Source organism: Aquarana catesbeiana, unplaced genomic scaffold (genome assembly GCF_042186555.1).
Source record: "Aquarana catesbeiana isolate 2022-GZ unplaced genomic scaffold, ASM4218655v1 unanchor167, whole genome shotgun sequence".
Classification (NCBI taxonomy): Eukaryota; Metazoa; Chordata; class Amphibia; order Anura; family Ranidae; genus Aquarana; species Aquarana catesbeiana.
The window spans coordinates 18,780-28,852 of record NW_027362587.1 but is presented as its reverse complement, the minus strand read 5'-3'; the positions used below and the strand labels follow the sequence as shown (position 1 = coordinate 28,852).

Sequence of the window (10,073 nt, the reverse complement as noted above, 5' to 3'; positions counted from 1 at the left end):
TGGGAGCCTGGTTGTAAACCCCTTGCGTGCATAAAGACATTTTCAGAGGCTTCCCAGGAGGGCTACCAAAAAGGAACCAATACGCCTGACTGTTCACAGGGATAATGTGCCTTGCTGATGGAATAGCTGCGACTGAGGCTAGTTTGCCAGCAGGCACCCAGAAAGCCCCTCCATAACCTGGTGGAGGCGTGCCCCTGACCGGGGGGTGCTAGAGTGACGATTCCGACTCATACTTACCTGGCAGGGGAGATACCATGATCATGAAGGTGGTTCTCCCAGGGCGAGGCTCGGCCATTGCACTCCGGCTGTGCTGACCCCTGCGATTTCCTCAAATGCAGGAAACTCGACTGCATAATTTGTGGTAGTGGGGGACTGCGTTCGCGCTTTCCCCTGATTATTCCTGGTCAAAAGACAGCTTGACGAAAGAAACTACGGGCCTTTATCGTTTCTACAAGGTTTCCTCAGCCACCTGTTCCTGTCTCAGGTGGGGTCTGTGCGGGGCCTTCTACGAGGGTTCAACGCGTCAGCCACTTCTCCTGCATCAAACCCATATCTGTATGCTGCATGCTTTCCATATCCCTATGCTATGGGCTCGCCGCGGGCCTAGTTTCGCAGAACAAAGCTGCCTCGTGCCTGGATGCTTAGTCCGCCGCCCCTCTATGCAAATATATGTGTGCTGCAGTGTAGCTTGGGAGCCTGGTTGTAAACCCCTTGCGTGCATAAAGACATTTTCAGAGGCTTCCCAGGAGGGCTACCAAAAAGGAACCAATACGCCTGACTGTTCACAGGGATAATGTGCCTTGCTGATGGAATAGCTGCGACTGAGGCTAGTTTGCCAGCAGGCACCCAGAAAGCCCCTCCATAACCTGGTGGAGGCGTGCCCCTGACCGGGGGGTGCTAGAGTGACGATTCCGACTCATACTTACCTGGCAGGGGAGATACCATGATCATGAAGGTGGTTCTCCCAGGGCGAGGCTCGGCCATTGCACTCCGGCTGTGCTGACCCCTGCGATTTCCTCAAATGCAGGAAACTCGACTGCATAATTTGTGGTAGTGGGGGACTGCGTTCGCGCTTTCCCCTGATTATTCCTGGTCAAAAGACAGCTTGACGAAAGAAACTACGGGGCCTTTATCGTTTCTACAAGGTTTCCTCCAGCCACCTGTTCCTGTCTCAGGTGGGTCTGTGCGGGGCCTTCTACGAGGGTTCAACGCGTCAGCCACTTCCTCCTGCATCAAACCCATATCTGTATGCTGCATGCTTTCCATATCCCTATGCTATGGGCTCGCCGCGGGCCTAGTTTCGCAGAACAAAGCTGCCTCGTGCCTGGATGCTTAGTCCGCCGCCCCTCTATGCAAATATATGTGTGCTGCAGTGTAGCTTGGGAGCCTGGTTGTAAACCCCTTGCGTGCATAAAGACATTTTCAGAGGCTTCCCAGGAGGGCTACCAAAAAGGAACCAATACGCCTGACTGTTCACAGGGATAATGTGCCTTGCTGATGGAATAGCTGCGACTGAGGCTAGTTTGCCAGCAGGCACCCAGAAAGCCCCTCCATAACCTGGTGGAGGCGTGCCCCTGACCGGGGGGTGCTAGAGTGACGATTCCGACTCATACTTACCTGGCAGGGGAGATACCATGATCATGAAGGTGGTTCTCCCAGGGCGAGGCTCGGCCATTGCACTCCGGCTGTGCTGACCCCTGCGATTTCCTCAAATGCAGGAAACTCGACTGCATAATTTGTGGTAGTGGGGGACTGCGTTCGCGCTTTCCCCTGATTATTCCTGGTCAAAAGACAGCTTGACGAAAGAAACTACGGGGCCTTTATCGTTTCTACAAGGTTTCCTCCAGCCACCTGTTCCTGTCTCAGGTGGGGTCTGTGCGGGGCCTTCTACGAGGGTTCAACGCGTCAGCCACTTCTCCTGCATCAAACCCATATCTGTATGCTGCATGCTTTCCATATCCCTATGCTATGGGCTCGCCGCGGGCCTAGTTTCGCAGAACAAAGCTGCCTCGTGCCTGGATGCTTAGTCCGCCGCCCCTCTATGCAAATATATGTGTGCTGCAGTGTAGCTTGGGAGCCTGGTTGTAAACCCCTTGCGTGCATAAAGACATTTTCAGAGGCTTCCCAGGAGGGCTACCAAAAAGGAACCAATACGCCTGACTGTTCACAGGGATAATGTGCCTTGCTGATGGAATAGCTGCGACTGAGGCTAGTTTGCCAGCAGGCACCCAGAAAGCCCCTCCATAACCTGGTGGAGGCGTGCCCCTGACCGGGGGGTGCTAGAGTGACGATTCCGACTCATACTTACCTGGCAGGGGAGATACCATGATCATGAAGGTGGTTCTCCCAGGGCGAGGCTCGGCCATTGCACTCCGGCTGTGCTGACCCCTGCGATTTCCTCAAATGCAGGAAACTCGACTGCATAATTTGTGGTAGTGGGGGACTGCGTTCGCGCTTTCCCCTGATTATTCCTGGTCAAAAGACAGCTTGACGAAAGAAACTACGGGGCCTTTATCGTTTCTACAAGGTTTCCTCCAGCCACCTGTTCCTGTCTCAGGTGGGGTCTGTGCGGGGCCTTCTACGAGGGTTCAACGCGTCAGCCACTTCTCCTGCATCAAACCCATATCTGTATGCTGCATGCTTTCCATATCCCTATGCTATGGGCTCGCCGCGGGCCTAGTTTCGCAGAACAAAGCTGCCTCGTGCCTGGATGCTTAGTCCGCCGCCCCTCTATGCAAATATATGTGTGCTGCAGTGTAGCTTGGGAGCCTGGTTGTAAACCCCTTGCGTGCATAAAGACATTTTCAGAGGCTTCCCAGGAGGGCTACCAAAAAGGAACCAATACGCCTGACTGTTCACAGGGATAATGTGCCTTGCTGATGAATAGCTGCGACTGAGGCTAGTTTTGCCAGCAGGCACCCAGAAAGCCCCTCCATAACCTGGTGGAGGCGTGCCCCTGACCGGGGGGTGCTAGAGTGACGATTCCGACTCATACTTACCTGGCAGGGGAGATACCATGATCATGAAGGTGGTTCTCCCAGGGCGAGGCTCGGCCATTGCACTCCGGCTGTGCTGACCCCTGCGATTTCCTCAAATGCAGGAAACTCGACTGCATAATTTGTGGTAGTGGGGGACTGCGTTCGCGCTTTCCCCTGATTATTCCTGGTCAAAAGACAGCTTGACGAAAGAAACTACGGGGCCTTTATCGTTTCTACAAGGTTTCCTCCAGCCACCTGTTCCTGTCTCAGGTGGGGTCTGTGCGGGGCCTTCTACGAGGGTTCAACGCGTCAGCCACTTCTCCTGCATCAAACCCATATCTGTATGCTGCATGCTTTCCATATCCCTATGCTATGGCTCGCCGCGGGCCTAGTTTCGCAGAACAAAGCTGCCTCGTGCCTGGATGCTTAGTCCGCCGCCCCTCTATGCAAATATATGTGTGCTGCAGTGTAGCTTGGGAGCCTGGTTGTAAACCCCTTGCGTGCATAAAGACATTTTCAGAGGCTTCCCAGGAGGGCTACCAAAAGGAACCAATACGCCTGACTGTTCACAGGGATAATGTGCCTTGCTGATGGAATAGCTGCGACTGAGGCTAGTTTGCCAGCAGGCACCCAGAAAGCCCCTCCATAACCTGGTGGAGGCGTGCCCCTGACCGGGGGTGCTAGAGTGACGATTCCGACTCATACTTACCTGGCAGGGGAGATACCATGATCATGAAGGTGGTTCTCCAGGGCGAGGCTCGGCCATTGCACTCCGGCTGTGCTGACCCCTGCGATTTCCTCAAATGCAGGAAACTCGACTGCATAATTTGTGGTAGTGGGGGACTGCGTTCGCGCTTTCCCCTGATTATTCCTGGTCAAAAGACAGCTTGACGAAAGAAACTACGGGGCCTTTATCGTTTCTACAAGGTTTCCTCCAGCCACCTGTTCCTGTCTCAGGTGGGGTCTGTGCGGGGCCTTCTACGAGGGTTCAACGCGTCAGCCACTTCTCCTGCATCAAACCCATATCTGTATGCTGCATGCTTTCCATATCCCTATGCTATGGGCTCGCCGCGGGCCTAGTTTCGCAGAACAAAGCTGCCTCGTGCCTGGATGCTTAGTCCGCCGCCCCTCTATGCAAATATATGTGTGCTGCAGTGTAGCTTGGGAGCCTGGTTGTAAACCCCTTGCGTGCATAAAGACATTTTCAGAGGCTTCCCAGGAGGGCTACCAAAAAGGAACCAATACGCCTGACTGTTCACAGGGATAATGTGCCTTGCTGATGGAATAGCTGCGACTGAGGCTAGTTTGCCAGCAGGCACCCAGAAAGCCCCTCCATAACCTGGTGGAGGCGTGCCCCTGACCGGGGGGTGCTAGAGTGACGATTCCGACTCATACTTACCTGGCAGGGGAGATACCATGATCATGAAGGTGGTTCTCCCAGGGCGAGGCTCGGCCATTGCACTCCGGCTGTGCTGACCCCTGCGATTTCCTCAAATGCAGGAAACTCGACTGCATAATTTGTGGTAGTGGGGGACTGCGTTCGCGCTTTCCCCTGATTATTCCTGGTCAAAAGACAGCTTGACGAAAGAAACTACGGGGCCTTTATCGTTTCTACAAGGTTTCCTCCAGCCACCTGTTCCTGTCTCAGGTGGGGTCTGTGCGGGGCCTTCTACGAGGGTTCAACGCGTCAGCCACTTCTCCTGCATCAAACCCATATCTGTATGCTGCATGCTTTCCATATCCCTATGCTATGGGCTCGCCGCGGGCCTAGTTTCGCAGAACAAAGCTGCCTCGTGCCTGGATGCTTAGTCCGCCGCCCCTCTATGCAAATATATGTGTGCTGCAGTGTAGCTTGGGAGCCTGGTTGTAAACCCCTTGCGTGCATAAAGACATTTTCAGAGGCTTCCCAGGAGGGCTACCAAAAAGGAACCAATACGCCTGACTGTTCACAGGGATAATGTGCCTTGCTGATGGAATAGCTGCGACTGAGGCTAGTTTGCCAGCAGGCACCCAGAAAGCCCCTCCATAACCTGGTGGAGGCGTGCCCCTGACCGGGGGGTGCTAGAGTGACGATTCCGACTCATACTTACCTGGCAGGGGAGATACCATGATCATGAAGGTGGTTCTCCCAGGGCGAGGCTCGGCCATTGCACTCCGGCTGTGCTGACCCCTGCGATTTCCTCAAATGCAGGAAACTCGACTGCATAATTTGTGGTAGTGGGGGACTGCGTTCGCGCTTTCCCCTGATTATTCCTGGTCAAAAGACAGCTTGACGAAAGAAACTACGGGGCCTTTATCGTTTCTACAAGGTTTCCTCCAGCCACCTGTTCCTGTCTCAGGTGGGGTCTGTGCGGGGCCTTCTACGAGGGTTCAACGCGTCAGCCACTTCTCCTGCATCAAACCCATATCTGTATGCTGCATGCTTTCCATATCCCTATGCTATGGGCTCGCCGCGGGCCTAGTTTCGCAGAACAAAGCTGCCTCGTGCCTGGATGCTTAGTCCGCCGCCCCTCTATGCAAATATATGTGTGCTGCAGTGTAGCTTGGGAGCCTGGTTGTAAACCCCTTGCGTGCATAAAGACATTTTCAGAGGCTTCCCAGGAGGGCTACCAAAAAGGAACCAATACGCCTGACTGTTCACAGGGATAATGTGCCTTGCTGATGGAATAGCTGCGACTGAGGCTAGTTTGCCAGCAGGCACCCAGAAAGCCCCTCCATAACCTGGTGGAGGCGTGCCCCTGACCGGGGGGTGCTAGAGTGACGATTCCGACTCATACTTACCTGGCAGGGGAGATACCATGATCATGAAGGTGGTTCTCCCAGGGCGAGGCTCGGCCATTGCACTCCGGCTGTGCTGACCCCTGCGATTTCCTCAAATGCAGGAAACTCGACTGCATAATTTGTGGTAGTGGGGGACTGCGTTCGCGCTTTCCCCTGATTATTCCTGGTCAAAAGACAGCTTGACGAAAGAAACTACGGGGCCTTTATCGTTTCTACAAGGTTTCCTCCAGCCACCTGTTCCTGTCTCAGGTGGGGTCTGTGCGGGGCCTTCTACGAGGGTTCAACGCGTCAGCCACTTCTCCTGCATCAAACCCATATCTGTATGCTGCATGCTTTCCATATCCCTATGCTATGGGCTCGCCGCGGGCCTAGTTTCGCAGAACAAAGCTGCCTCGTGCCTGGATGCTTAGTCCGCCGCCCCTCTATGCAAATATATGTGTGCTGCAGTGTAGCTTGGGAGCCTGGTTGTAAACCCCTTGCGTGCATAAAGACATTTTCAGAGGCTTCCCAGGAGGGCTACCAAAAAGGAACCAATACGCCTGACTGTTCACAGGGATAATGTGCCTTGCTGATGGAATAGCTGCGACTGAGGCTAGTTTGCCAGCAGGCACCCAGAAAGCCCCTCCATAACCTGGTGGAGGCGTGCCCCTGACCGGGGGGTGCTAGAGTGACGATTCCGACTCATACTTACCTGGCAGGGGAGATACCATGATCATGAAGGTGGTTCTCCCAGGGCGAGGCTCGGCCATTGCACTCCGGCTGTGCTGACCCCTGCGATTTCCTCAAATGCAGGAAACTCGACTGCATAATTTGTGGTAGTGGGGGACTGCGTTCGCGCTTTCCCCTGATTATTCCTGGTCAAAAGACAGCTTGACGAAAGAAACTACGGGGCCTTTATCGTTTCTACAAGGTTTCCTCCAGCCACCTGTTCCTGTCTCAGGTGGGGTCTGTGCGGGGCCTTCTACGAGGGTTCAACGCGTCAGCCACTTCTCCTGCATCAAACCCATATCTGTATGCTGCATGCTTTCCATATCCCTATGCTATGGGCTCGCCGCGGGCCTAGTTTCGCAGAACAAAGCTGCCTCGTGCCTGGATGCTTAGTCCGCCGCCCCTCTATGCAAATATATGTGTGCTGCAGTGTAGCTTGGGAGCCTGGTTGTAAACCCCTTGCGTGCATAAAGACATTTTCAGAGGCTTCCCAGGAGGGCTACCAAAAAGGAACCAATACGCCTGACTGTTCACAGGGATAATGTGCCTTGCTGATGGAATAGCTGCGACTGAGGCTAGTTTGCCAGCAGGCACCCAGAAAGCCCCTCCATAACCTGGTGGAGGCGTGCCCCTGACCGGGGGGTGCTAGAGTGACGATTCCGACTCATACTTACCTGGCAGGGGAGATACCATGATCATGAAGGTGGTTCTCCCAGGGCGAGGCTCGGCCATTGCACTCCGGCTGTGCTGACCCCTGCGATTTCCTCAAATGCAGGAAACTCGACTGCATAATTTGTGGTAGTGGGGGACTGCGTTCGCGCTTTCCCCTGATTATTCCTGGTCAAAAGACAGCTTGACGAAAGAAACTACGGGGCCTTTATCGTTTCTACAAGGTTTCCTCCAGCCACCTGTTCCTGTCTCAGGTGGGGTCTGTGCGGGGCCTTCTACGAGGGTTCAACGCGTCAGCCACTTCTCCTGCATCAAACCCATATCTGTATGCTGCATGCTTTCCATATCCCTATGCTATGGGCTCGCCGCGGGCCTAGTTTCGCAGAACAAAGCTGCCTCGTGCCTGGATGCTTAGTCCGCCGCCCCTCTATGCAAATATATGTGTGCTGCAGTGTAGCTTGGGAGCCTGGTTGTAAACCCCTTGCGTGCATAAAGACATTTTCAGAGGCTTCCCAGGAGGGCTACCAAAAAGGAACCAATACGCCTGACTGTTCACAGGGATAATGTGCCTTGCTGATGGAATAGCTGCGACTGAGGCTAGTTTGCCAGCAGGCACCCAGAAAGCCCCTCCATAACCTGGTGGAGGCGTGCCCCTGACCGGGGGGTGCTAGAGTGACGATTCCGACTCATACTTACCTGGCAGGGGAGATACCATGATCATGAAGGTGGTTCTCCCAGGGCGAGGCTCGGCCATTGCACTCCGGCTGTGCTGACCCCTGCGATTTCCTCAAATGCAGGAAACTCGACTGCATAATTTGTGGTAGTGGGGGACTGCGTTCGCGCTTTCCCCTGATTATTCCTGGTCAAAAGACAGCTTGACGAAAGAAACTACGGGGCCTTTATCGTTTCTACAAGGTTTCCTCCAGCCACCTGTTCCTGTCTCAGGTGGGGTCTGTGCGGGGCCTTCTACGAGGGTTCAACGCGTCAGCCACTTCTCCTGCATCAAACCCATATCTGTATGCTGCATGCTTTCCATATCCCTATGCTATGGGCTCGCCGCGGGCCTAGTTTCGCAGAACAAAGCTGCCTCGTGCCTGGATGCTTAGTCCGCCGCCCCTCTATGCAAATATATGTGTGCTGCAGTGTAGCTTGGGAGCCTGGTTGTAAACCCCTTGCGTGCATAAAGACATTTTCAGAGGCTTCCCAGGAGGGCTACCAAAAAGGAACCAATACGCCTGACTGTTCACAGGGATAATGTGCCTTGCTGATGGAATAGCTGCGACTGAGGCTAGTTTGCCAGCAGGCACCCAGAAAGCCCCTCCATAACCTGGTGGAGGCGTGCCCCTGACCGGGGGGTGCTAGAGTGACGATTCCGACTCATACTTACCTGGCAGGGGAGATACCATGATCATGAAGGTGGTTCTCCCAGGGCGAGGCTCGGCCATTGCACTCCGGCTGTGCTGACCCCTGCGATTTCCTCAAATGCAGGAAACTCGACTGCATAATTTGTGGTAGTGGGGGACTGCGTTCGCGCTTTCCCCTGATTATTCCTGGTCAAAAGACAGCTTGACGAAAGAAACTACGGGGCCTTTATCGTTTCTACAAGGTTTCCTCCAGCCACCTGTTCCTGTCTCAGGTGGGGTCTGTGCGGGGCCTTCTACGAGGGTTCAACGCGTCAGCCACTTCTCCTGCATCAAACCCATATCTGTATGCTGCATGCTTTCCATATCCCTATGCTATGGGCTCGCCGCGGGCCTAGTTTCGCAGAACAAAGCTGCCTCGTGCCTGGATGCTTAGTCCGCCGCCCCTCTATGCAAATATATGTGTGCTGCAGTGTAGCTTGGGAGCCTGGTTGTAAACCCCTTGCGTGCATAAAGACATTTTCAGAGGCTTCCCAGGAGGGCTACCAAAAAGGAACCAATACGCCTGACTGTTCACAGGGATAATGTGCCTTGCTGATGGAATAGCTGCGACTGAGGCTAGTTTGCCAGCAGGCACCCAGAAAGCCCCTCCATAACCTGGTGGAGGCGTGCCCCTGACCGGGGGGTGCTAGAGTGACGATTCCGACTCATACTTACCTGGCAGGGGAGATACCATGATCATGAAGGTGGTTCTCCCAGGGCGAGGCTCGGCCATTGCACTCCGGCTGTGCTGACCCCTGCGATTTCCTCAAATGCAGGAAACTCGACTGCATAATTTGTGGTAGTGGGGGACTGCGTTCGCGCTTTCCCCTGATTATTCCTGGTCAAAAGACAGCTTGACGAAAGAAACTACGGGGCCTTTATCGTTTCTACAAGGTTTCCTCCAGCCACCTGTTCCTGTCTCAGGTGGGGTCTGTGCGGGGCCTTCTACGAGGGTTCAACGCGTCAGCCACTTCTCCTGCATCAAACCCATATCTGTATGCTGCATGCTTTCCATATCCCTATGCTATGGGCTCGCCGCGGGCCTAGTTTCGCAGAACAAAGCTGCCTCGTGCCTGGATGCTTAGTCCGCCGCCCCTCTATGCAAATATATGTGTGCTGCAGTGTAGCTTGGGAGCCTGGTTGTAAACCCCTTGCGTGCATAAAGACATTTTCAGAGGCTTCCCAGGAGGGCTACCAAAAAGGAACCAATACGCCTGACTGTTCACAGGGATAATGTGCCTTGCTGATGGAATAGCTGCGACTGAGGCTAGTTTGCCAGCAGGCACCCAGAAAGCCCCTCCATAACCTGGTGGAGGCGTGCCCCTGACCGGGGGGTGCTAGAGTGACGATTCCGACTCATACTTACCTGGCAGGGGAGATACCATGATCATGAAGGTGGTTCTCCCAGGGCGAGGCTCGGCCATTGCACTCCGGCTGTGCTGACCCCTGCGATTTCCTCAAATGCAGGAAACTCGACTGCATAATTTGTGGTAGTGGGGGACTGCGTTCGCGCTTTCCCCTGATTATTCCTGGT

At 54.4% G+C, this 10,073-nt stretch overlaps 15 non-coding genes across 15 annotated transcripts; all 15 read left to right on the top strand.

The window, feature by feature from the left end:
• The first annotated feature begins 229 nt into the window (after positions 1 to 229).
• LOC141121369 (U1 spliceosomal RNA) lies at positions 230 to 393 on the top strand. Its single transcript, XR_012240461.1, has one exon. It is a non-coding gene; the product is annotated as a U1 spliceosomal RNA (small nuclear RNA).
• A 525-nt stretch (positions 394 to 918) lies between these two features.
• Positions 919 to 1,082, top strand: LOC141121368 (U1 spliceosomal RNA). The gene has a single exon (XR_012240460.1). It is a non-coding gene; the product is annotated as a U1 spliceosomal RNA (small nuclear RNA).
• A 527-nt stretch (positions 1,083 to 1,609) lies between these two features.
• Positions 1,610 to 1,773, top strand: LOC141121367 (U1 spliceosomal RNA). The gene has a single exon (XR_012240459.1). It is a non-coding gene; the product is annotated as a U1 spliceosomal RNA (small nuclear RNA).
• A 527-nt stretch (positions 1,774 to 2,300) lies between these two features.
• On the top strand, positions 2,301 to 2,464 carry LOC141121366 (U1 spliceosomal RNA). Its single transcript, XR_012240458.1, has one exon. It is a non-coding gene; the product is annotated as a U1 spliceosomal RNA (small nuclear RNA).
• A 527-nt stretch (positions 2,465 to 2,991) lies between these two features.
• On the top strand, positions 2,992 to 3,155 carry LOC141121365 (U1 spliceosomal RNA). The gene has a single exon (XR_012240457.1). It is a non-coding gene; the product is annotated as a U1 spliceosomal RNA (small nuclear RNA).
• A 524-nt stretch (positions 3,156 to 3,679) lies between these two features.
• Positions 3,680 to 3,842, top strand: LOC141121371 (U1 spliceosomal RNA). The gene has a single exon (XR_012240463.1). It is a non-coding gene; the product is annotated as a U1 spliceosomal RNA (small nuclear RNA).
• A 527-nt stretch (positions 3,843 to 4,369) lies between these two features.
• Positions 4,370 to 4,533, top strand: LOC141121363 (U1 spliceosomal RNA). The gene has a single exon (XR_012240455.1). It is a non-coding gene; the product is annotated as a U1 spliceosomal RNA (small nuclear RNA).
• A 527-nt stretch (positions 4,534 to 5,060) lies between these two features.
• Positions 5,061 to 5,224, top strand: LOC141121362 (U1 spliceosomal RNA). The gene has a single exon (XR_012240454.1). It is a non-coding gene; the product is annotated as a U1 spliceosomal RNA (small nuclear RNA).
• Positions 5,225 to 5,751: 527 nt separating this feature from the next.
• LOC141121361 (U1 spliceosomal RNA) lies at positions 5,752 to 5,915 on the top strand. The gene has a single exon (XR_012240453.1). It is a non-coding gene; the product is annotated as a U1 spliceosomal RNA (small nuclear RNA).
• A 527-nt stretch (positions 5,916 to 6,442) lies between these two features.
• LOC141121360 (U1 spliceosomal RNA) lies at positions 6,443 to 6,606 on the top strand. Its single transcript, XR_012240452.1, has one exon. It is a non-coding gene; the product is annotated as a U1 spliceosomal RNA (small nuclear RNA).
• A 527-nt stretch (positions 6,607 to 7,133) lies between these two features.
• LOC141121359 (U1 spliceosomal RNA) lies at positions 7,134 to 7,297 on the top strand. Its single transcript, XR_012240451.1, has one exon. It is a non-coding gene; the product is annotated as a U1 spliceosomal RNA (small nuclear RNA).
• Positions 7,298 to 7,824: 527 nt separating this feature from the next.
• LOC141121358 (U1 spliceosomal RNA) lies at positions 7,825 to 7,988 on the top strand. Its single transcript, XR_012240450.1, has one exon. It is a non-coding gene; the product is annotated as a U1 spliceosomal RNA (small nuclear RNA).
• Positions 7,989 to 8,515: 527 nt separating this feature from the next.
• On the top strand, positions 8,516 to 8,679 carry LOC141121357 (U1 spliceosomal RNA). The gene has a single exon (XR_012240449.1). It is a non-coding gene; the product is annotated as a U1 spliceosomal RNA (small nuclear RNA).
• A 527-nt stretch (positions 8,680 to 9,206) lies between these two features.
• Positions 9,207 to 9,370, top strand: LOC141121356 (U1 spliceosomal RNA). Its single transcript, XR_012240448.1, has one exon. It is a non-coding gene; the product is annotated as a U1 spliceosomal RNA (small nuclear RNA).
• Positions 9,371 to 9,897: 527 nt separating this feature from the next.
• Positions 9,898 to 10,061, top strand: LOC141121355 (U1 spliceosomal RNA). The gene has a single exon (XR_012240447.1). It is a non-coding gene; the product is annotated as a U1 spliceosomal RNA (small nuclear RNA).
• The last annotated feature ends 12 nt before the right edge of the window (positions 10,062 to 10,073 follow it).